Raw genomic sequence first — 23,560 nt, forward strand, 5'->3', positions numbered from 1 at the left:
CTATCACATGCATGAAGGCTTGACCTGCTTGGTTTGCATAGATTTGTAGTGTTTTCTTGGTTGAGAATGTATCCGACCATTTCACAGGTCATTTTGGACCACTTTTACTGTAAATCTTATAGGAAGAGCCTTTTTTAAAAAGATTTTTTTTAATTTTTATTTCTGTGTTATGTGTGTGGGTATTTTGCCTGCTTGTATGTCTGTGCACTACATGTATGCAGTGCCCTCGGAGGCTAGAAGAGGGCACCAGATACCCCTGGAACCATACAGGTGCTGGGAATCAAATCAGGGTCCTCTGGGATATCAGATGTATTCCTAACCACCAAACCACATTCAGTGCCCGCCCACCTAATCTTTTGAGATAGAGTTTCTGAACCTGGAGCTCACAATTTGGCTAGACAGATTCTGCCTCCAAGCACTGGGATTACAGATATGTGCCATTTTGCTCAGCTTTTTATGTGGTGTGGAAGGTCCAAACTCAGGCCCCCTGCTTGCAGGACAAGCATGCTAATGACCCAGCCCTCGCCTCAGCCCGCCTCTGACTTCAGCCATAACAGATACACCTCTGGATGGTTTTTCTAACTTGAAGCTGTACTTTTCTGACTAAAACTAAAGATGAGTAGGGCCCAATGAGGTTCACATGTTTTATGGGTACAGAAGGCTGCCTACACCACACAGAAGGAAAAGCAAGCGTGAAGATGGGCATAAAAGAGCTGCAGGGCTCCAGAGAGTGGTGTGTGGGTTGAAAAAAATAAGAGTAAGAAGCAGACTAGCTCTAGGGACTGGTTTCCTACATTCAACTGGCTACAAAAAGGGTTTTTTAAAGTGTCAAGGTTGGGAAAACGTTTCAAACTAATTTTATTCAACTGTCTTTTTAAATCATATCAACCCTACAAAGTCAGTTTCTCCCCTATTTCAAGAATGAGGAAATGTGACATGGTCAGCATCTTACAGATGGTAGGCAAGGGAACTAGAATTTAAACCCAGAACTATCTGAGCCCCATGGCATACAGCCAGCCACTTTCTCTCCCCAACATCTGAGTGCTGCTCATTAACCTATCCTACTGTATGGGGAAGAGGGAGAAACAGGGAGATCTCAGCGGCTCAATTAGAACCTTACAGTCAGGAAAAGGGAAGGCGCATTTCCCACAAGATGGAGTTCATGGCTCTGGACAGACTGAAGAATAGATTTTTTACTACACATGCCCAGAGTCGCCCCCACCGATGCGTTACTCACTGCTCAGCTCTTATCCTTCCTCCTCTCCTCAGAAGCCTCCAGTGCCTTCCCATTGCCATGCCAACAGCATGAATCAAAAATTCAAATGCCTGCAGGGGTCAGAAAGCATGTTAGGAGCAGGATAACCAGGAGGGGGGGGACTGTAGGAAACTAGAGAGTGCGCATGGATAGGTGACAGCCTGCCAGCTGTTGCTAGGACGCGGTGTAAGATGCATGATTTTTCAAAAGCACCTCTAAATATGGATTTTCACATAAAATCTCCCAGTTTCTAAGTATCAGATCATGTTTTTAAAATAACCCTATGCAGCCGGGCGGTGGTGGCGCACGCCTTTAATCCCAGCACTCGGGAGGCAGAGGCAGGCGGATCTCTGTGAGTTCGAGACCAGCCTGGTCTACAAGAGCTAGTTCCAGGACAGGCTCCAAAGCCACAGAGAAACCCTGTCTCGAAAAACCAAAAAAAAAAAAAAATAAATAAAATAAAATAAAATAAAATAACCCTATGCAAACCAAATAAATTATGTCTGCAAATCAGTAATTGTAGGTTGTGGTCTAAAAACTGGCAATCTCTTACTGTTAAAGTCTGTAACTAGACACCTTTGAGGTTTGTATTATCTATTGCTGCAAAATAAACCACCTCAAGCTTGGTGACTTAAACAGTGATTTGCTACTGTTTTTAAATGTATTCTATGGCATATGAGGGTTTGGCCTGTATGTATATGTGTATGTATACCATGTGCAAGCAGGGCCCGTGGAGGGCAAAAGAAGGCCTCAGATCTCCTTAGAACTGGACTTAGCCAGATGTGGGTGATGGGTTCTCCAGAAGAGCAGTCGTTGTTCTTGATCTCTGAGCCATCTCTCTAACCCCTGATTTGTTATTTCTTATAAATTATGGGCCAGTGATCTTCTGTTTCACATGGTTTGGGCTGGAAAACTCCCTTCTATTTCTACCTCCATGTGTTCTGGTTCTTTTTCAAGTTCAAGTGCCAATGGTGCCTCTTCCAGGAATCCCACCTTACCAGCCCTACCACACACACGCTACTGGCTATGTTAAATGAGAAGTCTTCCCAGGTTTGTGTCATCTTTATATACAACTACTAGAGCATATGTGTCCGGCTGTCCCAGGACCAAGGCCTGGTGTCTCTTTGTGTCCTTCCTCACACCCACACAAGATGTTCCCAGGAAGTGCTGTCAGATTGCATTGAGATGAATGAGAACTCCAAATGCCCTTAGAATAGTTAGTCCAACTTTCCCATTGTACAGAGACACGAGGTCCACAGAAGGGAGTTCATTTAGACTGAAAGCTGCCTATCCAAATAATCACAGAACAGGGCAGGAGCGTCGTGTCTTGACTCCTGTATAATGCAGGCCAGTCTGTGTTGAATCCTTGTCACTGTCAATGTCTGAAACTGGAAGGCATTTCTCATTTCAGATGCATCCATTAGCAAGCCTTAGCCAGGAACTTGGCCCTCCCTGCTGTTCAATAATTGACGACACTGGAGCCAGAAATCGAAATGAGCAGGCCTCTTATGGGACAAGCTCCTGTGGTTCTGTGGACCCCAATTTTGTCCTCTATACACAAAGTGGATACATATAACATTTACCTAGAAAGTTATTTTGGAAACTAGCAATGACGTATTTATTATCCCCTGACGTACAGAAGGTGCTCTCAGGTTCATAATGATTGTCATGAGATGAAAAGCAAGAGCTCTGACTTGCTAAAGGGAGAAAATCATTCTGAAGCTTGACTCTTGGAGAATACAAAGCCATATTCTTTTCCTAAACAAACCCTCTGGGGTGAAGGGAGGGAGGGAAGCAGGAGAGGAGGAGGAAGGTTTGGCAGGCTGTGACCATTTCTCTCTAAACCTGGCTCTGCTCTCTCAGCCCCACCTACTCACCACCATGCTATCCTCAGGCAGACGCACTGGTATGAGACCACTAGCCCTGAGCCATCTTGGCTGAGAGAGAGAAAAGTATATGTGGCAGAAGCAGGGCACCCGAGGATAACAAACTTGTAGCCCACGGCCTCCACCTCTGTGGCTGGTTGCTGGGGTCTCAGGGTCAGCGAGACAGTTCTCCTAAGTCACGCAAGGCATGTGTCTCTCATTCTTCACTAACTGGGCTCGGAGCCTTCGCGCTGTTCTCTGCCTTGCCTGTGGTCTCCACGTTTGTTTTCTGTTAACCAGGAGGCAGGCCGGCATCTTTCGAGTCTGGTCTTCATTAAGGAGGCAGTAAATCATCCCACATTTTCCCTTCTTAGCCAGGGCCTGTTAGCGCCCTAACGAGAGCATTACTGCCTCCCACACCCTAGTGACCTCCCTCACCCTACACTGCATCCAACAGCAGCAGCCACAGATCAGAGGCAGCCGCATTAATTGGAACGGACATTAAGGGCTTGCTTGCTCAGGCAGAAGCACATTAGAAGGAATATAAACAACGACACGCTGCATTCTGTGGCATTTGTTTTAACAAGAAAACCCATTCCTGAAGGTTCTTTTTAAAAAGAGAAGGCTGAGCGTCCAGGAAATGACAGCTGCATAGGTCTCCGCCCCCACCCTACTCCTAGTGTTCAGGAGAGGCATGTAAGCACCAGGAACTTTCCAGTCGTCTTGGTTTCTGCCCTCGCCTTCCAGGGGCACGCCTGCAGTCTCCCGCACCATTGTTGCCATCTGCTTCTCCAAACCCGCTTCTCCGAATTATTTTAAGAGTTCGTGACTGGATGCTGGCCCCAGATTGTTTCATTTGCTGCACTTCAGCAGTTCTTGACCAAGTAGCCTCAAACATCTCAGTTTTGAATCCAGTCAGGGGGCTCAGATGGTGCCTGATTCAGGCCTTGCCAATCAGAGCGAATGTCCTCCTACCCATAGTGGAATTCATCTCCTCACAAAAAAACATCATGGCAATCCAAAGGATTAAACACTAGGTCAAACTCAGTCTGGCTCTCTGAAAGCCTGAACTTTCCAGGCAGAGTTGCAAAATTTAAATCTGGGCTAGTTCAGAGAAGAAAACTCTGAGAATGGAGACACAGACCATCAAATTTCACCCTAAAGGTGAAGGCGAACCCCTTCTAGCCATTATCATGACAATAATGTGGTGGCCACCAGTGCCATGCTCCAGTATTACAGTCCATCTTGTGAAGCTGAGGTTCGAACTCAGGGCCTTGTATGTATGAGACAGGGACTCTACCACTGAGCGACATCTTCAGCCTGGCACTCACACTCTAATGAGGATGGGCCAGTGGGACCTTAGCCAGCATAAGTCATGCAGAAACATGATAAATGTTTGCACATCAGAACTCATCCTCCTGGAATTGGGAACCCTGGGCAAGATGTCTAGCTTCCCTAATGAGAGATCATATGAGAGAACACATAAGAGAAGAAACTCTAAAGTCATGGGGAGAATCATGGCAGCTTCCCTGCCGAACCCAAGGCTCAACCAGTGCAACCATAAGAATGATCATATGCTGGGCAGCAATGGTGCACACCTTTAATCCCAGCACTGGGGAGGCAGAAACAGGTGGATCTCTGTGAGTTCGAGACCAGCCTGGTCTGCAGAGTGAGTTCTAGAACAGCCAGGGCTACACAGAGAAACCTTGTCTCCAAGAAAGAAAGGAAGGAAGGAAGGAAGGAAGGAAGGGAAAAGACTACCACCAACAACAAAGAATGCCCATCAGCAAAGTCAATTGTAAAGCCATTCAGCTGAGCCCAGCCCATACTGAAACTCAGGAGCAAATCAAGTTGTATTTTAAACCTCAAAGCTGCAGGAGAGTGCTTTGTTACAGAGCAATAGGCCACCAAAGCAACAGTCACGCTCTGCAATGTCGCCTAGCTCCTCGGTTCTCAAAACCTTCTTACTTGGGCCTGGGAGGATGGCTCAATGGTTAAGAGCACCTCCCGCTCTTATAAATGGACCCCGGTTCAGTTCGCAGCACACATAGGACAGCTCACAGCTGTCTGTAACTCCAGTTCCTGGGGATCTGACACTCTCTTCTGGCTTCTGTGGTACAGACAGTTTTTTTGTTGTTAAAGAAAACAAAAAAAGCAAAAACCTCCCCCTCCTGAAAAAATGGTATTGTTAAAGTCTTCATTTTATAGGTGAGGAAGCTGCGGCCAAGCAGGAGCAGAGCTTTCTAACCCCTGTGTTTCTGGTCGGCTCTTTTGAATGTGAGAGCTCCCACCAGGTGAGGACGCTGAACAACAGCTACAATGGAGGCTCACTGGGGGTCACTGTGACCTGGGTCCCAGTTGCCCCATTCTATGGCTGTATGAGCATAAACAACTCAAGCAACTTTGCTCTTAAAGCTCCAGTCTTCCCAATTGTCTGGGGAATAAAAATGCTTCGAAAGCAGCAGTTAGTCAGACAAGGGAAGCGGGGGCAGGGTGCGTACTGTTCTGGTGACTACATGATCCCTGAAGAGGAGTGAGTGATCACTGCCCAGTTCCAGCAAAGGGTCACTATGTGGATCCTCGGTCCCACATGACCAGGTTAACTCTTTTGTTTTGCTAGTTTTTCTCCGAGAGAAACAGGAAACTTAGCTTACAACATGAAATTTCCTCTGGAAGAACAGTCCAGGGCTCTTAACCTCTGAGCCATCTCTCAGCCCCCTGGTTATCGTCATTCTTTGGATTCTCATCTCCGGTTTTCCCCTCCCTGTGACTGTAGGGAAAGGTGCAGAAGCCCAGGCTCAGCTGCATCAAGCTAGCGGAACCTATTGGCGAGGCAGGAGTGGAAACGAGTTAACACTCTGTAACATGGGATCATGCAGAAGGACCTGGGTTCTAATCCTGACTCTGCCACTTGGAAACTGTGTACTTCTGGGCTGGTTCTTGTTTCTCCCCGTCTCAGTTCACTCACCTGTAACAAATGATGTTTCTAGTCACTCAAGCTTTAGTAGGATCAAGCGGGAAAATGCATAGGTAACACATTATAAATTGACTGTGTCCAAACTATTTAGTCTCCCCTGCCAAAATCTGGCTCCGTTTCCTAGGTTCTCTAGCAGCTGGGGTTGCCATAATGATGAAGTCCAAGTGGTAATGTACAAGTGGAAACGGGTGTTACCCGAAAAGATTTTGGTTTTGGTTTGTTTGCTTGTTTTGTTTGAGGCAGGGTCACATTAGCTAGTCTGGAATTCACCATGTGGACCAGACCGGTCTTGAATTCACAGAGATCTGCCTCCTGAGTGCTGGGATTAAAGGCATGCACCACCACAGCCTGGCTGGGTTTGTGTAAACAGAGACTGGTCATTCATTTCCTGGCTGCCAAGACACGAACAATCACACAGAAACTATATTGATTACAATACTGTTTGGCCAATAGCTTAGGTGTATTTCTAGCTATCTCTTACATCTTAAATTAACTCATTTCTATTTATCTGTGTATCACCATAAGGCTGTGTCCTACCAGTAAGATTCCAGTGTCTGTTTCCTTTGGCAGCTACATGGCATCTCCCTGACTCCACCTACTCTCTCTATATATCTCTGTTCGAATTTCCCGCCTAAAAATTTTACACTTAGATGAGGGAGCTGTGTGCCAGAGAGATTGGGTTGCCAATTTTCACTGCCTCAAATTCAGCAGTCTGAGGATAGCAGGGTGTGTGTGAGTGCACAACATGGCAGAGGTATGTTAAGTGCCTCTGCAAGCCATGCTCACTGCCCCAGCTCTAGAGACATAGAGCGGGTCTATGTCACCAGTAAGCAGGTTGTAGCGCTCTGCTCACAAACCCTAAATGCTCTGTAGAAGGACCTCCTGAAAGAGCCAGAGCCATTTCATGCTCCCAGTATGAACCAGGAAGCCATTTCTTAAAAGAGCCACGCCTCTATTTGTGGCCTGCAAACAGAGCCTATCTGAAAAAAAAAATGCGGCTATCAAGAAACTGGCTTGGTTCCTGTTTTTTTTTGGGGGGGGGGAGGTCTAGAAGCCCTCTTTTTTCTTCTTAAACTTTTTTAGGCTTTTTCTGAAAATTCTTGCCCCATGTTGGCACCAATTATGTAAACAGAAAGTGCTTGTTCATTTCCTGACTGCCCAGACCTGAATAATCACACAGAAACTATATTAATTACAATACTATTTGGCCAATAGCTTAGGAATATTTCTAGCTATCTTTTACATCTTAAATTAACCCATTTTAGTAATCCATGTATCACCACAAGGCCATGGCCTACCAGTAAGGTTCTGGTGTCAGCCTTCTTTGGCAGCTATATGGTATGTCCATGACTCCACCTACTCTCTCTCTATATTTCTGTTCAGATTTCCCACCTGGCTCTACTCTGATAAGCCACTGGCCGAAACAGTTTTATTCATTATCCAATAAAAGCAGCACACATACAGAAGGACATCCCACATCAGGTTTGACTTTTAAACAAGATTCAACTGCCGTTCTTTAGCCTTTTGCATGACACCCTCATCTTCCCTCCTCTTCACCCTCTGCTCACTAGCTTCATGTATTAATTGGAACACAGATTGGATACACTGAGGCACAGCCACCATCTTGAAACCTTGGGGACAAGAATTGACCTGATGAACCTGACAGGGAAGAAATACAGAGCTTAGATTCTTTAGACTTCTTGTTATGTGAGATGAAGTCTTCTGTGTTTGTGCTGCTGTTTTGAATCTGGCTTCTTCCTGTCAAATACATTTCTGACTCATACAGCATAATATCTAGTTCATTCAAGCACTCTGTAAATATTAGCTATTGTTGCTTTCCCTGTGCTGCCTTTCAGAATCACAACCACCTATGCTAAGCAGATTGTTCATTTTAGAACGAGGGAAGGCAGATTGCCTCCCAGGGTGGCTTGAAAGTTTAGAGAAACGGGTTGTCCTAATGACAATCATTTACTCAGAGCTGACACAGTTCTAAATGCACCTCCCATCTTACTCGGCCGAATCCTCACAGCACCCCATGGGAAAAGTTGCTATTACTCCCACTTAGATGAGGGAGCTGTGTGCCAGAGAGATTGGATTGCCAATTTTCACTGCCTCAAATTCAGCAGTCTGAGGATAGCAGGGTGTGTGTGAGTGCACATGAAAATGCATAGTCATGTACACATGCATGCACTCGAGCACATACCATATGCATGCCAGGCACCATGCATCTGAGATACCAGAAGGGGTCAGAACTGGAGTTACAGATAGTTGTGAACTATCATATGGGTCCTGGGAACTGAATCCAGGTCTTTTGGAAGAGCATCCAGTGCTCTTAACCTCTGAGTCATCTCTTCAATCCCCTTATCACCTTATCACCTTATCACCAATTATCAATATTTTAAAATGACATTTATCTATCTTTTTTTAGACAGAGGTTCACTATGTATCCCTGGTTGACCTGGAAATCACCATTTAAACCAGCATGGCCTCCCAGAGATCTGCCTACTCTGTCTCCTGAGTACTGGGAGTAAACACTTATTCCACCATGCCTAGTACGTTTATTTACTTGTATGTGTATGTGTGCATGCGGCACACATGCTTGTGATGTGTCATTTCAGACACATGGAGATATAAGGCAACCTGCTGGGTTCAGTTCACTCATTCTACCATGAGGGTCCCAGGAACAGAACTCTGTCTGGCTCAGCAGCGTGTGTACCCACTGCTCCATCTCACCAGCCCTCCGTCACTTTTGAGTCAAAGAGTCTTTATGGATACCCTAGTCCTTCTACTCAAGCTGGTGTCTGGGCATCTGCCAGTTCCCTTGAGAACTCCTTACATTATCACAAGAGACCAAGGATGACATGAACTTCCATGTGTGAGTTACCCTCCTCTCCCCATTGGTTCGGTGGAGAAGTAAGAGCCAATAACACATGGTCTGAAGGGGTGGATTCACTTGTCACTGACTGGCCACTTCAGACATGATTACTGCAACCAGAACACTGCTGAGGGTATTCCTGGCCATAAGAGCATTTTTGGTAGAAGGAAGGAAGGAAGGAAGGAAGGAAAAGAGAAAGGAAAGAAAGAGAAAAAGAAAAGTAACAGACTGCTTTCCATTTGCCTCATAGTTCTGGCCTCATGGGAGCACAGGGTCTCAGGGTTTCCTCAGTGTTCCCCACCTGTATTCTGCTAATGATTGGTCCAGGCCATTAGCAAGTCATTCAAACCAGGCCAGTTAATGAATTTAGTACAGTACAAACTGTACTAACGGTGATATGATCTCTGTCCTCTAACGTTACTAAAGCCCAGAGTCTGTAATCCTGGAGTCTCCCCTGTCCTTATTCCTCTCCCTTGGAGAAGGGAAGAACCTGGAGGAGTTTAGATTTCTGAATCCAGGTATTGCTTGGATCTGCTCCACCCTGTGATACAGACCATTGAATAGATAGGTCACATATAGACCAACACATCCCCATCTTGCTCAAACTAGTAGCAATTGGGTCTCTTATCTCTTCCAACAAAGAACCTTTGACTGATACATATGCTCCCCAAAACGGGAGCAACACCTCCAGGAAGCCTCCATGGCAACACGTGTTCATCTGTTCGCTGGTATGGGAGGACAAGAGAGAAGCTTAATGATGGTCTTCAAGCACTTAATATTGTATGGACCCTCTAGGACTGCACATACCCCTGATGAATTATTCTTCACGCACACACACATGCAATGGAAAAGATCTTTAGGAAAAGGTATTAACGTAAGGCAACATTCCCCGTCAGGTGCCAGACTGTATAACTCCCCTGTTCTGCCCATCCTCTAATCTCTTCTCTCCAACCACACAAGGCAGCATAGACAACAACACCTTAGCTATTGTTCTGACTCTTATCCTCTCCTCTTTGGATCATTTCTAAATTAATTTATTACGCCTTGTAACTTTATATAATCATAAAAGCTAGAACAAAGCAGTTCTTTATGAGAGTTGCACATTGCACAATTCCTCTCCAACAGAAGACCTTGTGTGCATGTAAAAGTCTGGACAGAAAGTGCTGGGCTATTGTCAAGTCCTCTAAGAGGAAGTGCAGAGGGACAGACTCTGAGTCAATGCAGCGATGTCTAATTTCTTTATTATTGGGAAGAGATATTGGTTATTTAGAAAAATGAGTATGAATTTTTCTTTTTCCTTTTTCTTTTTTTGGTTTTTTTTTTTTTTTTTTTTTTGAGACAGGGTTGCCTCGAACTCACAGAGATCTGCCTGCCTCTGCCTTCTGAGTGCTGGGATTAAAGGCATCACCACCACCACTCGGTTTGAGTGTGAATTTTTTAAAGCCTTAGTCTGGCAGGGAGGAGAGGAAAGTATTGTGAATATTTGTTATTTTGAGGGTTAATTGTATTATGTCACTTTTGAATAGAAAGGAAATATAGGTAAGATTTATAAAGAGAACTTGAGGTCCCAGGTGAATAAAAAGCATTATAAGAAAAGATTGTTCTTTAAACATCTTGGCACACAGCAGAGGTGTTTTACACTTCTGTGACTTTCAAAGCTAATTTTGGGGCTAGGGATATCACAGTGTTAGAACACTTGCCCAGAATGCATAAGGCCTGGGGCCCAGTGACCAGCAACTTAGAAAAATAAAACACAAAAGCTCTAATGAGAGCCAGCACAAACCTGTCTGCAGTCACAGTTGGAATCCGAGGTGGGCACTGTGCCTGGCCTCATTGTGTACTTTTGTTTTGTTTTCTTTGTTTGTTGAGAAGGGATCTTGCTATGTAAGACTGGTTGACCATGACTCACTATATAAAAATGTTAGCTTGAATTCATGGCATTCGTCCAACCTCAGTCTCACAAGTTCTGGCATTACAGGCTGTCCAGATGTCATATATACTTTCTTAATATTTATTTTTATTACATATTATATGTTTGTTTATCTATTAATTTATTCATTTATTTTGTGTGTGTGTGTGTGTGTGTGTGTGTATATATATATACCACCTGTATGAGTGGAGACCAGAAGAGAGCTCGTAGGAGTTGATTCTCTCCCTTCATCATGTAGATCCAGAGGTTGGAATTTAGATTGTCAGGCCTAGAAGAAAGTATCTATCCACTGAGCCGTTTCGCTGGCCCATACAGTATTATCAATGCGCCCTCAACTTGATGACTGAAGGATCTTTTGTTACTACCAGGGATTGGACCTAGGACCTCATACATACTGGTCAGTCACTCTACTACTGAGCTACATCCTCCAGCAATCATATTATACTCTCGACTGGAAAATTAGATATAGCAAAAATGCTAGCATGTTAGCATGATATAAAGCCTCCTATGACGGCATGGCAACCGCAAGATAGAGGTGTTCACAGAGATCAGTGACACCGAATGAAGAATCCAGAAATAAACTAGCACAAGTACGCCACACTTTTGTTTTTCTTGGCAAAGGTACAAAATAATTCAGTGAAAGAAGAATGATCCCCAAACCCTCCCCCTCCCCTTTTCTTGAGACAGGGTTTCTCTATGTAGTGCTGGATGTCTTGGATCTAACTGTAGACCAAGCTGGTCTCAAACTCACAGAGATCTGTCTGCCTCTGCTTCCTGAGTGCCGGGATTAAAGACATGCACCACCACCACCCAGCCCCAACCTCCCCTTTTTAAAGACAAAAATTGAGGACGGCCTTCAACTTCTGGTCCTCTTGCTTGCCCATCCCAAGGGCTAGGATGGCACGCATGTGCCACCATGCCTGCTTTTGAAGTCTTTTAAACAAATGGTGCTGGAGCAGCAATGACTGATTATGCAAAAGGAAAATAAAGAGATGTTGTAGGGGAGAAGGAAAAGAGGAAGAGATTAAGGGGAAGGAAAATAACCAACGTAAACCCGACACAATATTAACAATATTAACTCAAAACAGATTGCCAAATAGTTCCAAGACTTAACCCCCAGAAGTATGATCAATAAGGATAAAATTGAGAAGTTAGACTTTATTAAAATTAATGACATTTTCAGCTGGGTATGATAGCACATGCCTTTAGTCCCCAGCACTTGGAATGCAGAGGCAAGCAGACCTATATGAGTTCAAGGCCAGCCTGGTCTACAGAGCGAGTGAGTTCTGGTGGGGGGATAAACAAAGAAACCCTGTCTGAAAACAAAACAAAACAAAACAAAATAACAATTTCTCTGGGCCTTTGAGATGGCTCTATGGCAAAGGTGCTTGCTGTGTAAGCGGTGATGACCTGAGTTTGTTTCCTGGAGCCCACATAATGGGGGAAGGAGGGAACATGTGGCAAATACATGCCCACACTCACATCACACATACACTCATACACACACGCGCGCGCACACACACACACACACACACACACACACACTAGTATAATAACAATAATCAAAGCATTTATCTGTGGAAGACCCTGTTAAAAAATGTTTTCAACTCACATATCTGCAGAATCAGACTCTGGATGTGTAAACAAAACCTCTTGTCGCTGCGCACATTGAAATAGCTAAAACAAAAAACCAGGGCATTAAATGCTGATGGGGAGCCACAGAAACTGGGTCATTCCTCTATCGACGGTGAGAATGCAAAATAGTGACACCGAGTGTAAAGGTTTGGTATTTTCATATGTATACGTATATATGTGTGTGCATGTGTATGATATATAGATACACAGATGTGCATGCATCTAGGTGGTTGTAAGGGTCTAGGAGAAGGGGAAGGGCACGTTGCTGTGTGATGAGTGGATACAGAGTTTCAGTTTTGCAAAATAAAAATATTCTGGCAACAAATGATGGTAATGGTTGTATTGCAATGTCAGTGTGCTTAATGTCATTGACTCTACATTTAAAATGATTAAAAGGGTAAATTTTGTAATGTGCATTTTTTTTCAGGACAGGTTTTCTCTGAGCATCCCTGGCTGTCCTGGAACTCATTCTGTCAAGTAGGCTGGCCTCAAACTCAGAGATACAGCTGCCACTGCCTCCTGAGTTCTGGGATTAAAGGTGTGTTATGTGTATTTTATTGCTACTACATACGCAACTCTATATAACCCAGCAGGTGCATACTTGGGCATTTATCCTAGAGAAATGAGTGTTTATATCCTCATGAGAATTGGATAGAGTGTTCATGCAGTTTTGTTAATAACAGTTCAAAACTTCATTACATATATATATGCTTGTTTCTTATTTATGCATTGAGTATGTTCATGGGCAAGAATATGCTGTGGTATGTATGTGGAGGTCAGAGGACAACTGGCAAGGTCGTGGAGGCTGGAAACATACCTTAGTGGTAGAGCACTTGCATGGCATGTGTAAGCCCCTGAAAACAATTTCCAGCACACACACACACACACACCACCAACACACAAATCCTAATTAAAGTGACTCCTTTCTATGTTGCATGTTTTTAATCCCAGCAGTCAGGAGGTAGAGGTAGACAGATCTCTTGTGAGTTCAAGATCAGCTTAGTCTACATAGTGAGTTCTAGAAACCCTGTCTTGAGAAACAAACAAACAAACAATAGACAGGCAGGCAGGCAGGCAGGCAGGCAGGCAGGCAGGCAGGCAGACAGACAGACAAAGTGATTCCTTGAAGAGGGGCTGGGAGACTGAGATGTTACTCATTGGTAGAGTGCTTGCCTAGCTTGTACAAGACCCTGAGCTGGAACCCCCACCACCTTGAGGAACCAGGAAGATCGTAAGTTTATGGTCATCTCAGCCACAATGTGAGTTTTAGGCTAGTCTAGGCTACATAAGACCCTATCTCTAAAAACCCAAAACCACAGCAATAAAAAAATGGAGATGGAGGGAGAGATGAACTCTCTAGAACGTTTGGCTTTTTTAACTGCATGCAAGACCTGCAAAGATCCCTGTAGTTTCTGTGTGGAGAGTGGGTTGGATGGCCCAGGAGTGATATTAGACCTGAAAGGGATGTCACAGTCACCTGGCTAGGAAACAGCCCAATTATATATTCTCCAATACAGCTGAAATGCTCTTTGAAGACAGAATCCAGAGCTGTTCCTGCACAGAAACCTGCATCACCTCAGGATAACGGCCAGCAGCTCAGTGTGAGCTGGAATCATTTCACAGTGTAGGAAGGCAAGGGAGTGGGGACATCATCTTCCTAGGGCTGCTTCACCGACGCTCCCAGTCACCGGAAGGAACTCCGTCCCTTGATGTTTTCACCCACATTGCTCCTGCTACTGGAGTGCTTGTCCTGTGTCCCTTAAAATATTTCTAATATTATTTTATCATTTTATGTGTCTGGGTGTTTTGAAGGCATCAGATCCCCTGGAACTGAAGTAAAAGGTGGTTGTGGGAAACAAAGTAGGTGCTGGAAATCAAACCTGGGTCCCCTGGAAGAGCAGGCAGTACTGTTAACCAATGAGTCATTCTCCAGCCCCTCATCCCCCAAATACAGAAACCTATTTTTTCTATTTTTTGTGTGTGTATGCACGCATGCATGTGGGCATGCATGCGTGTGTATATGTGGTGCTGGGCTTGCGACTCAAGGCCTCACTCATGTTGGATGAGTACTTTACCCCTGAGCACATTTCCAGCATCTGACCTTGATTGATGATGATGATGATGATGATGGTGGTGGTGGTGATGATGATGATGAGATGTATATGTGCATGATGGGAAGATATGTGCATATGTGGAGATCAGAAGACAATTTGGATGAACTAGTTCCCTCCCCCAGGTCTTTAACTCCAGTTAAAGTGCACCGCGAGCACTTTTACCCAACGGCTCATCTCACCGGCACCAGACCCCGCTTTTCTGAGCTAGTAGTTTACCATGTTACCCAAGATGGGCAGAAGCCTTGGCTTCCTGAGTACGTGGGCTCACAGGCATGGGCCTCCACAGCTGGCTACAACTTCTCTTTTTAAAAAAAAATATGAAACGCTTCACAAATTTGCATGTCATCCTTGCGCAGGGGCCATGCTAATCTTCTCTGTATCGTTCCAGTTTTAGTATATGAGCTGCCGAAGCGAGCACAACAACTTCTAACTCTTTGAGACGAAATTTGAGTCCCTCCTCTTTTCTGAATATGTCTGAGACAAATCATCTCCTGGAGCCCCAGGCAGACTGCTGGGTTAGGCTTCTCCAGCCACTTTCTCTAACTGCCGTTTGATCACTTTGCAATATTGGCATGCACTCAGATGGCCCTTTAATTAACTGTTATAAATATAGATGTTACTTCATTTATGATGGGGTTATGACCCAACAAACCCATCGTAAAGTCAAAAAAAATCACAAGTCAGCTGTAATTAGCTGAGTGGCCATTTGTTTAACATCATCTTTTCTACTAGACTGCCAGGTCTAAAAGTGCAAGGTTAGAACCTGTGTCTATCATATTAGCTCATTGGCAGACAGTGTCTAGGATCCCGGAGCTCTCCGAAGGGCCTGGGACGTGTGTGTGTGCCTGTGCATGTGTGTGCAGGTCACATGCACAAGCATATGGAGGCCAGAGATTAACTGTGGGGGTCCTTCCTTAGAGCTATCCATCTTGTTTTTGAGATGATCTCTCGCGGTACCTGGGACTCACCATTATGCTGGCCAGTGTGTCTCAGGAATCTTCCTGTTTCCACTTTCTTGGTGCTGGGATTACAAGCGTGCCAGTATGCCCAGCTTGTTAGGTGGAAGCTATGGCAAGTCCTTTGCCAAACTAGGCTTTCTCTGTAGTTCCAGCCTGACACCCTGAGCACACACTAGCTCAGCATGTTCGTGATGGACGGAAACTAATTGGCCCACAGCCCTGGATGCTGGCAAGTGTGGAGCGAAGGTGCTGGCAGATTGGGTGCCTGGAAAGAACTGTTCCCTACTTTCAGGACAGCACCATGAGCCCTTACTCAGCAGAAAGGATAGAGGGGATGAATGTGCCCACTTGGGTTCTTGTATAAAGTGCCAATTACCTCTTGAAGGTCCCACTTTTTAGGCTTCCCTGTTGCCTGGACACTAAGGTTCAATATGAATTTTGAAGAACCTCAATGTTCACACGGTAACACCCACTCATCTTACAGGGGCAGCATTTTATTCTGCATGGCACCATCCTGTGTGTCCTAATCAGCACAGGGAAAGACAGAATGAAGGACATCAGTCATCTCCTTTATTTCCTTTCTTTTTCTTTTTCTTTCTTTCTTTTTTTTCTTTCTTTTTTTTTTTTGCTGTTGTTGCTTTCTGTTTTATTTTTTCAAGATAGGGTTTCTCTGTGAAACAGCTCTGGCTGTCCTGGAACTTGCTTCATAGACCAGACTGGCATCGAACTCACAGAGATCTGCCTGTCTTTGCCTCCCAAGTGCTGGATTAAAGGCATGTGCCACCACTGCCCAGCTAGTCATTGTAAACAGAGACTATTCTTTCTTTACTGGCTGTCCCACCCAAATAATCACACAGAAACACTGTTTGGCCTATTAGCTCAGGCTTCTTATTAACTAGCTCTTACATCCTAAATTAACCCATTTCTATTATTTTATATTTTACCACAAGTCTTGTGGTTTGTTACCTCTTGCTTCTTCTTTTTTTTTTTTTTTTTTTTTTTTTTTTTTTTTTTTTTTTTTTTTTTTTTTGGTTTTTTCGAGACAGGGTTTCCCTGTAGTTTCTAGAGCCTGTCCTGGAACTAGCTCTTGTAGACCAGGCTGACCTCGAACTCAAAGATCTGCCTGCCTCCGCCTCCCGAGTGCTGGGACCTCTTGCTTCTTAAGCAGCCACGTGGCATTTGCCTGACTCCACCTTTTTAAAAAAAATTTAAAAATTTATTTATGTATATAGTATTCTGCATGCATATATGCTTGCAGACCAGAAGAAGATACCAGATCTCATTACAGATGGTTGTGAGCCACCATGTGGTTGCTGGGAATTGAACTCAGGACTTTTGGAAGAGCAGGCAATGCTCTTAACCTCTGAGCCATCTCTCCAGCTCCATGACTCCACCTTTTTTCTCCCTGCATTCAGTTTAATTTTTTTCACCTACCTCAGTTTAGTTTTCCCACCTACCTCTATTCTGTCCTGCCATAGGCCAAAGAAGCTTCTTTATTAACCAATGGTAATAAAACATACATACATAAAATAAAATAAAACATAGCATACATAGAGGAATCCCACATCAAGTCATCTCTCTTATACAACCCTATTTTATTGTTCTTGTTATGTGTGTACATCATGTGTTTTTATATGTATGTGTGCACACATATGTGCATGACTGTGGAGGTCAGAGGATAATCTCAAGTGTTGTTTTTCAAGAGCCTTCTGCCTTTGTTGAAACATGGTCTGTCACTGGAATTCACTAAGTAGTCTAGGCTAGCTGGCCAATCAGTGAGCTCCAGCAATCTAATTGTCTCTACTTCCCTGCACTAGGTTTTTTGTTGTTGTTGTTGTTGTTTGTTTGTGTTAATATGGACTCTGAGGATCCAACCCATGTCCTTATGCTTGAAAGACAAGCACTTTATCAATGTGCCATCCCTCAGCCTGGCCCTGTTCTTGGTGTTTTGTTCTGTTTTGGTTTGGTTTTGATTTTTTTTTTTTTTTTGAGCCAGGGTTTCTCTGTAGCTTTGGAGCCTTCCTGGAACTCACTCTGTAGACCAGGCTGGCCTCGAACTCACAGATCTGCCTGCCTCTGCCTCCCAAGTGCTGGGATTAAAGGCGTGCACCACCACCGCCCAGCTCAATTTTTTGTAGGTGAAGTTTTGTTATATAATATCATCATATAAATCAAACTAGCATCAAACTTGTAGCAATCCTCCTGCCTCTACCTCCGAGTGCTGAGATCATAGGTGTGAGTCATCTTGCCTGGCTGTGTGGTCCTTTGTGTTGAAGCCTTGCTAATATACATGAGCTTCCTGAGGTTGTCAGAGCTAAGTCCCTCTAGTGTGAGCAGAAAGCATCGGGGATTCTGGAGCTGCATGTCCATCAACTATATTTTAAGTAACTACAGTTAAATAAAAATTTAGGATCTTCTGTCCAACTAGCCATATTCAAACATTCAGTAGCCACTTGTGGCAAGTGGATTTTGTACCGGACAGCACAGAATTATAAAACATTTCCATTATGACAGAAAGTTCCATTGGATCTCAGAGGGCAACTTTAAGCTCTATCAGTCATTTGCTGTGTGAGCTTGAACAAGATACATCACCTCTCTGTGCCTTATTCAACTCTAAATTGAAGGATCATACATCTGTCTTATCAGGTTGCTATGGAGCTTCAATAAGAACATATGTCAAACACCTAGAATACCCTTGGTCCTTCATAAGTGCTCAGAACCCATTGTTTGTAAGCCTCAGTTAGATGGGTGTTCTTATGATTCCCACTTGCAAATATAAAATTGGCATCAGAGAGCTGGAGAATCTTATCCAAAGTCACATGATAATAAAGTGGCCAAGTTGACTTTGAATTCCAAAGTCCATGACTTTCTAGGCTTCCAGTTACCGCCCTCTTGAGGAACGAACATGGATCTGCTCCACAGACGAAGAAAAAGAAACCTGGTTTTGTTCCACGGCTCCCCGGGGCCAGGTGGGCACCTGGCAACCCTGCTGGGGCTCTAAGCACTTGACTGACAGACACCTTGACTCCATCAGGATCCACCTCCACCCTGCGATCAGCTGACCTCCATCAGAAAGCCTCCTCCTGTCCCCGTGGCTGAGACGTTGGACCCAGCTCACTGTGCAAAGAGAACATGAATTCCGCTGACAGGGTAGTAATAAGGCCCCTAAATCAGCACCTGAACTTTCTGCTTTACATATATTACTCAAATTACATGTCAGGGATTAATACACATTATAAACCAGCTGTGCCGCTGACATATTTCTCTCTGAATGTCTCTCTCAGGTGCCTCCTGGAACCGCTAGTGGTGTTAATCACACAACCGCCCCACCATCCTTGGGCCTGGGTGGAGCCCCAGAAACAGCAGGGGCGGGGGGGGGGGGGGGATAGGGGAGAACAGAACTGGGAGGGACCCAAAGCTGACATCCCAGCACTGGACAAGGCTGGCTTAGTTGAGTTTCAAAACCTCTCCCGTATCTTTCTGCTGCATAGGCTGTGGATTTCAAAACAGAGATACAACACCTCTTGTCCGCGTGGCTGAGATCCAATGCAGGCTGAGGTCTTTAGTGCTTGGCTGGGGTCTGACACGTAGTCTGCATTCAGAGGAGGCCGCAGAGGCTAAAGGTTGGTTACTCTCACTCTGGTCTCTCTGGTTCCAATTAACAGAAACCTGATGCTGTTTGGGTCTTCCATGTAACCATCTAAAAATATCCCATTCTCTTTTCCTTTGTGACCAAGTATTGATGTGGAAAACAGTTCTGGCCAGCGAAATAGAAAGAGAAATATGCTAGGGTTTCTGGAAAATGTTAGTGTATCACGTGCTTTTCTCTCTGCCTGGAACATAATCATGATGGTTGTAGTTGTAGCTATCCTTCAACCAATGAGGCAAACTTCTCTGTGTTAGGATGGAAACACTTGAGATCCTGTAGATACATTTAATCTGTGCCTTGACCCTGTTCTTCATACCTCCAGACACGGCATAATAAGATGAATCCGAGCCTGTCTTAAGCTGGCAGTTCCTGGGGACTCCCTGACACCCTGAAACATTTGCTCTCAGAGTGCATCTGACATCCACGCGGAAGCAGCTGTTGGGGTACGCCTGCAATTCTTCTCTTCTCTGCAGTGTGCCTGAGACGACACAGGAGCGTCAGGGACTGTCCATCACATTCTCTGCTAGCTCGGCGGTGGGCGTGGCTATCGCTGACAGTGCCGATGGAATAAACCCAACCCAACCGGCTTGTCACCTGGCAATCTAAAGCGGACCTGGAGACGTGCATGAAGAAACACACTCTGGCCTCCTCTGTCTGCTGTGCCTCAGGGCAGTGTTTGTGTGGCTTTTCATAAAGCACCAAACTTTCGGTAAAGCTCTGACTCTCTGGCTTTGCTTGAAATAGTGTGAAGCCTGGAATCACTGGGCTCACAGTCCACTTGGCAGTAAACGACTATTGTTGAACAGTGGCTTCCCCTGGAGACAGACATGGCTCGCACACTCTCCCCAGCTCGCACCTTGCGCCAATGTGTTTGTATAAATGACTCCCCAGCACTTGTCCCTACTGCCTGCCTGCCTGCCTCCTGCAGGTATTTGAGTTGATGGTGCCTGCTCTAAGTAGGCTCCATCAGGCCTTTGAATCACGTTGATGGTGATGATAATGGTGTGTATAAAGATAATAGCAGCTGTTATTGATGGTGAGTAGGAGCCAGGCAGCTTAGCGAGACTTCACACACAAGTTCTCTTACCCAGTCCTCAAAACAAGATCTCTCCCGCTGGACAGATAAGGAGACAAGAGAGTTCACAGAGGTGCCGTAACCTGACGGCAGCCTCACAGTGAGAAAGCTTTTCTGTGCGGGATCTGGTCCATTAAAGAGGATGCCTCCTAACTCACAGTCTGTACAGTCTTCCCGGGAGTAAAGAAGTACAGCTGGAGCAGATGTGTAGGTTCAGAGGTTTAAGGTCATTCGGCTGGGGCTACTTGAGACCCTGTGTCAAAATGCCATCCCTTCCCCAATGCACAACTGGAGAATAACACAGAGGCATGGGGAAGATTCAGGAAGGCACCAAAAAGAGAGGCAGAGGGGAGGCCTGACCACAATCTGCATTCAGGGTAGGAAACCTCCCCTAGCTGAGATTCATCAATGCGAGTTATAAGCTGACTCAAATCTAAGCAGAGTTAGGAATCAGGTGACAAGAGACTAGAGAGGGTTTTGATCCCGCTAGGAGGCAGAGGAACTTGGACCTGGACACTGATAGCAAAGGTCAATCTCAGGACAGTCTTGTGTCCCATGATTCAGGATGCTAGAACCATCAGCTGGTCCCTGTAAGAATTCCTTGGAGCTGGATGCCAGTAACAGTCACTGGCCCTACTGCCTAGGCCTACTGCCTAGGTTGTCCCTAGAGACAGGGACTACCTCCTCAATGTCCCCGTACCTCTGGATCCTTATCCAAAGTCTTGTTTGAGCCTCTGATTGACAGAGCTTGGGCCACATATCCAAACTCAAGCTGCAAGGGAGGTTAGCACTTCTGCATTCTACATGGGGAGCAAGCTCTGCTTCCCACCAAGACTCATACTGGGAGAAAAGTCTCCAGGCAAGGGGATTCTGAGCCTGTGTGGTCAAGAGAAACAATAACCCCTGGAAAGTCACAGCTGCCCGTTAAAAGACACTGGCTCCAGTGGTTGTTACTGAGTCTCATCAGGAAGTAGATGGTGCTAGATTGGAGCTATCAAGGCAAGCATTAAAGTGTAGGAAGGGTTAAGGGAATTCAGCTGTGCTGTGATGCCATCCCAGAGGTCGCAATGTTCTGAGGAGATCGGGAAGAGCCCTGGCCTGCAAGGCCAAGAAGAAAGGGTGCTTATGGGACTATATACCAACTGAGTAGGGAGAAGAGTCACCTCCGGGCTTGGCTCCAGTAGAGAGTGAGCTGGGGAAAGAAGCCTCATTCCTTGCTTCTTCCTCCTCTTACCCTACAAGTCTTCCTCAGGGCAACAGAAACTCAGAGAGCAAGAATCGTAGTTAGCCCCTGGCACAGCACTACCTGGTGCAGAGGCTGAGGGCAGCTCTGTGGAGCTAAACAGGTAGGTGTGATCTTGTCTTAGGTACTCCAGACTAATTTCCCACTCTGCCCGTGGGCCCAGGCATGTGAGTCCTCTTGGTCGTCCCCACTGCTCCACTTTCCTTCTGTTGGGCGCAAACGTAACTTAGAAAGGAAAGGGCTTATTTGGCTTACTGTTTCAGGTCACAGTCACTGAAGGAAGTCAGAACAAAAAACCCTAGCCTTGGAGAAGCAGAAACCTTGGAGTAACACTCTTCCTCGGCTCACTGACTCACACTTAGCTAGATTTCATGTAAATAGCCCAGGCCCACCTGCCCAGGGAATGGTACCATTGACAGTGGGCTGGGCCCTACTACACCAATTAAGTCAAGACACCCCCATAGACATGCCCATAGGCTAATCTGACCTAGGCTGTTCTTCAGCTGAGACCCCCTTCTCAGATGACTCCACGCTGTGTCAACTTAACAGTTAAAACCTCGGAAGACACCCTCACTAGCTCCATCACCTGCCGTCACCTTTTGTCCTACCCTAACAGCTTGTCCCTCTGACAGACTCCACGTGAAATTCAAAGCCTTCCCTTTCCAAAACGCTGGGCCTTTTCTGTGTTCACAAGGATTCTCCGTTGCAAGTGGAACAAATTCTCTGTCCTCTTTCTCAAACTCTGATCTGCGAACTCCCCAGAATTCTGCTGTACAAGCAATTTACTCTTTTCTGTACAAAATATCTGCCCGGTTTGAAAGGCTGTTTTGAGGGTGTTTTCTTTAATCCCCAAAGGCCTTAGTTGGTCTATTTGTTCTCGTACATCTTGATCCTTCAACCAAACTCCCCGTGGGCCTGTCCCAGCTCCATGAAGTGATCCCTGACCCCAATCAATGTTCCCCTCTCCTTGTAACTGTAAGAAACAGTGTCCCCACCTTGGCTGCCCTGGAGATGTCTTAACCTGGTTTGAAACTGTTCTTGCCTCTTGCCAGGTGTTATCAAAAACTGTAAATCTATTTCCTGGATTAAAGTTCCCACTCTGGCTGCATTTCTTCTCCCTCCCAGCATGAGTTTCCCATGGGACTTCCAGTTTCTTGGGATCTGTTGTCTCAATGGTCCGATCCCAGATTAAAGGACACAAGTGTGTCTTTAAAATAGTGTTACCCAGCCGGGCGGTGGTGGCACACGCCTTTAATCCCAGCACTCGGGAGGCAGAGGCAGGTGGATCTCTGTGAGTTCGAGGCCAGCCTGGTCTACAAGAGCTAGTTCCAGGACAGGCTCTAAAAAAGCTGCAGAGAAACCCTGTCTCGAAAAACCAAAAAAAAAAAAAAAAAAATAGCGTTACCCCTGCCAGGCCAGCAACAAGAGGACAGACATGCAGCAGTTGAGGGAACAAAGTCTACACATAATCAAGGCAACTCATTCAAGATCCTAAATGTCTAAGGTCTGCCTGTAGAGGAAATGGAGTTATCATGTAGAGGAAATGGAGTTAACTGGCAGCAGTGGGGTTGGAGAGATGGCTTAGTGGTTAAGAGCACTGACTGCTCTTCCAGGTAACCCAGGTTTGGTTGCCAGTACCCACAGTGATAGCTCATAACCTTCTGTAACTCCAGATCCAGAGAGCCCAACAGCCAGCTCTGGCCGCCTCAGACATCGGGTATACACACATGGCACACAGACACACATTCAAAGAAATACCCATGTGCACAAAATAATAAAATAACTTTTAAAAATTAAAAAATAGATGGGGATGGAGAGATTACTTAGCAACCAATAGCACGTGTTGCTCTTGAAGAGGACCCAGGTCCCCTTTACTCATGTGGTGGCTCACAACTACCCATTATTCCAATTCTAGGGAGTCTGATGCTTTCCTCTGACCCCTTTGGCCAACAGGCAACCACATGGTGCACATATAGACATGCA

At 45.4% G+C, this 23,560-nt stretch overlaps 1 non-coding gene across 1 annotated transcript; it reads right to left on the minus strand.

Moving 5' to 3' along the window:
* Positions 1 to 14,962: 14,962 nt before the first annotated feature.
* LOC119816002 lies at positions 14,963 to 15,069 on the minus strand. Its single transcript, XR_005285661.1, has one exon. It is a non-coding gene; the product is annotated as a U6 spliceosomal RNA (small nuclear RNA).
* Positions 15,070 to 23,560: the final 8,491 nt, after the last annotated feature.

Source organism: Arvicola amphibius, chromosome 5 (assembly GCF_903992535.2).
Source record: "Arvicola amphibius chromosome 5, mArvAmp1.2, whole genome shotgun sequence".
NCBI classification, from domain to species: domain Eukaryota; kingdom Metazoa; phylum Chordata; class Mammalia; order Rodentia; family Cricetidae; genus Arvicola; species Arvicola amphibius.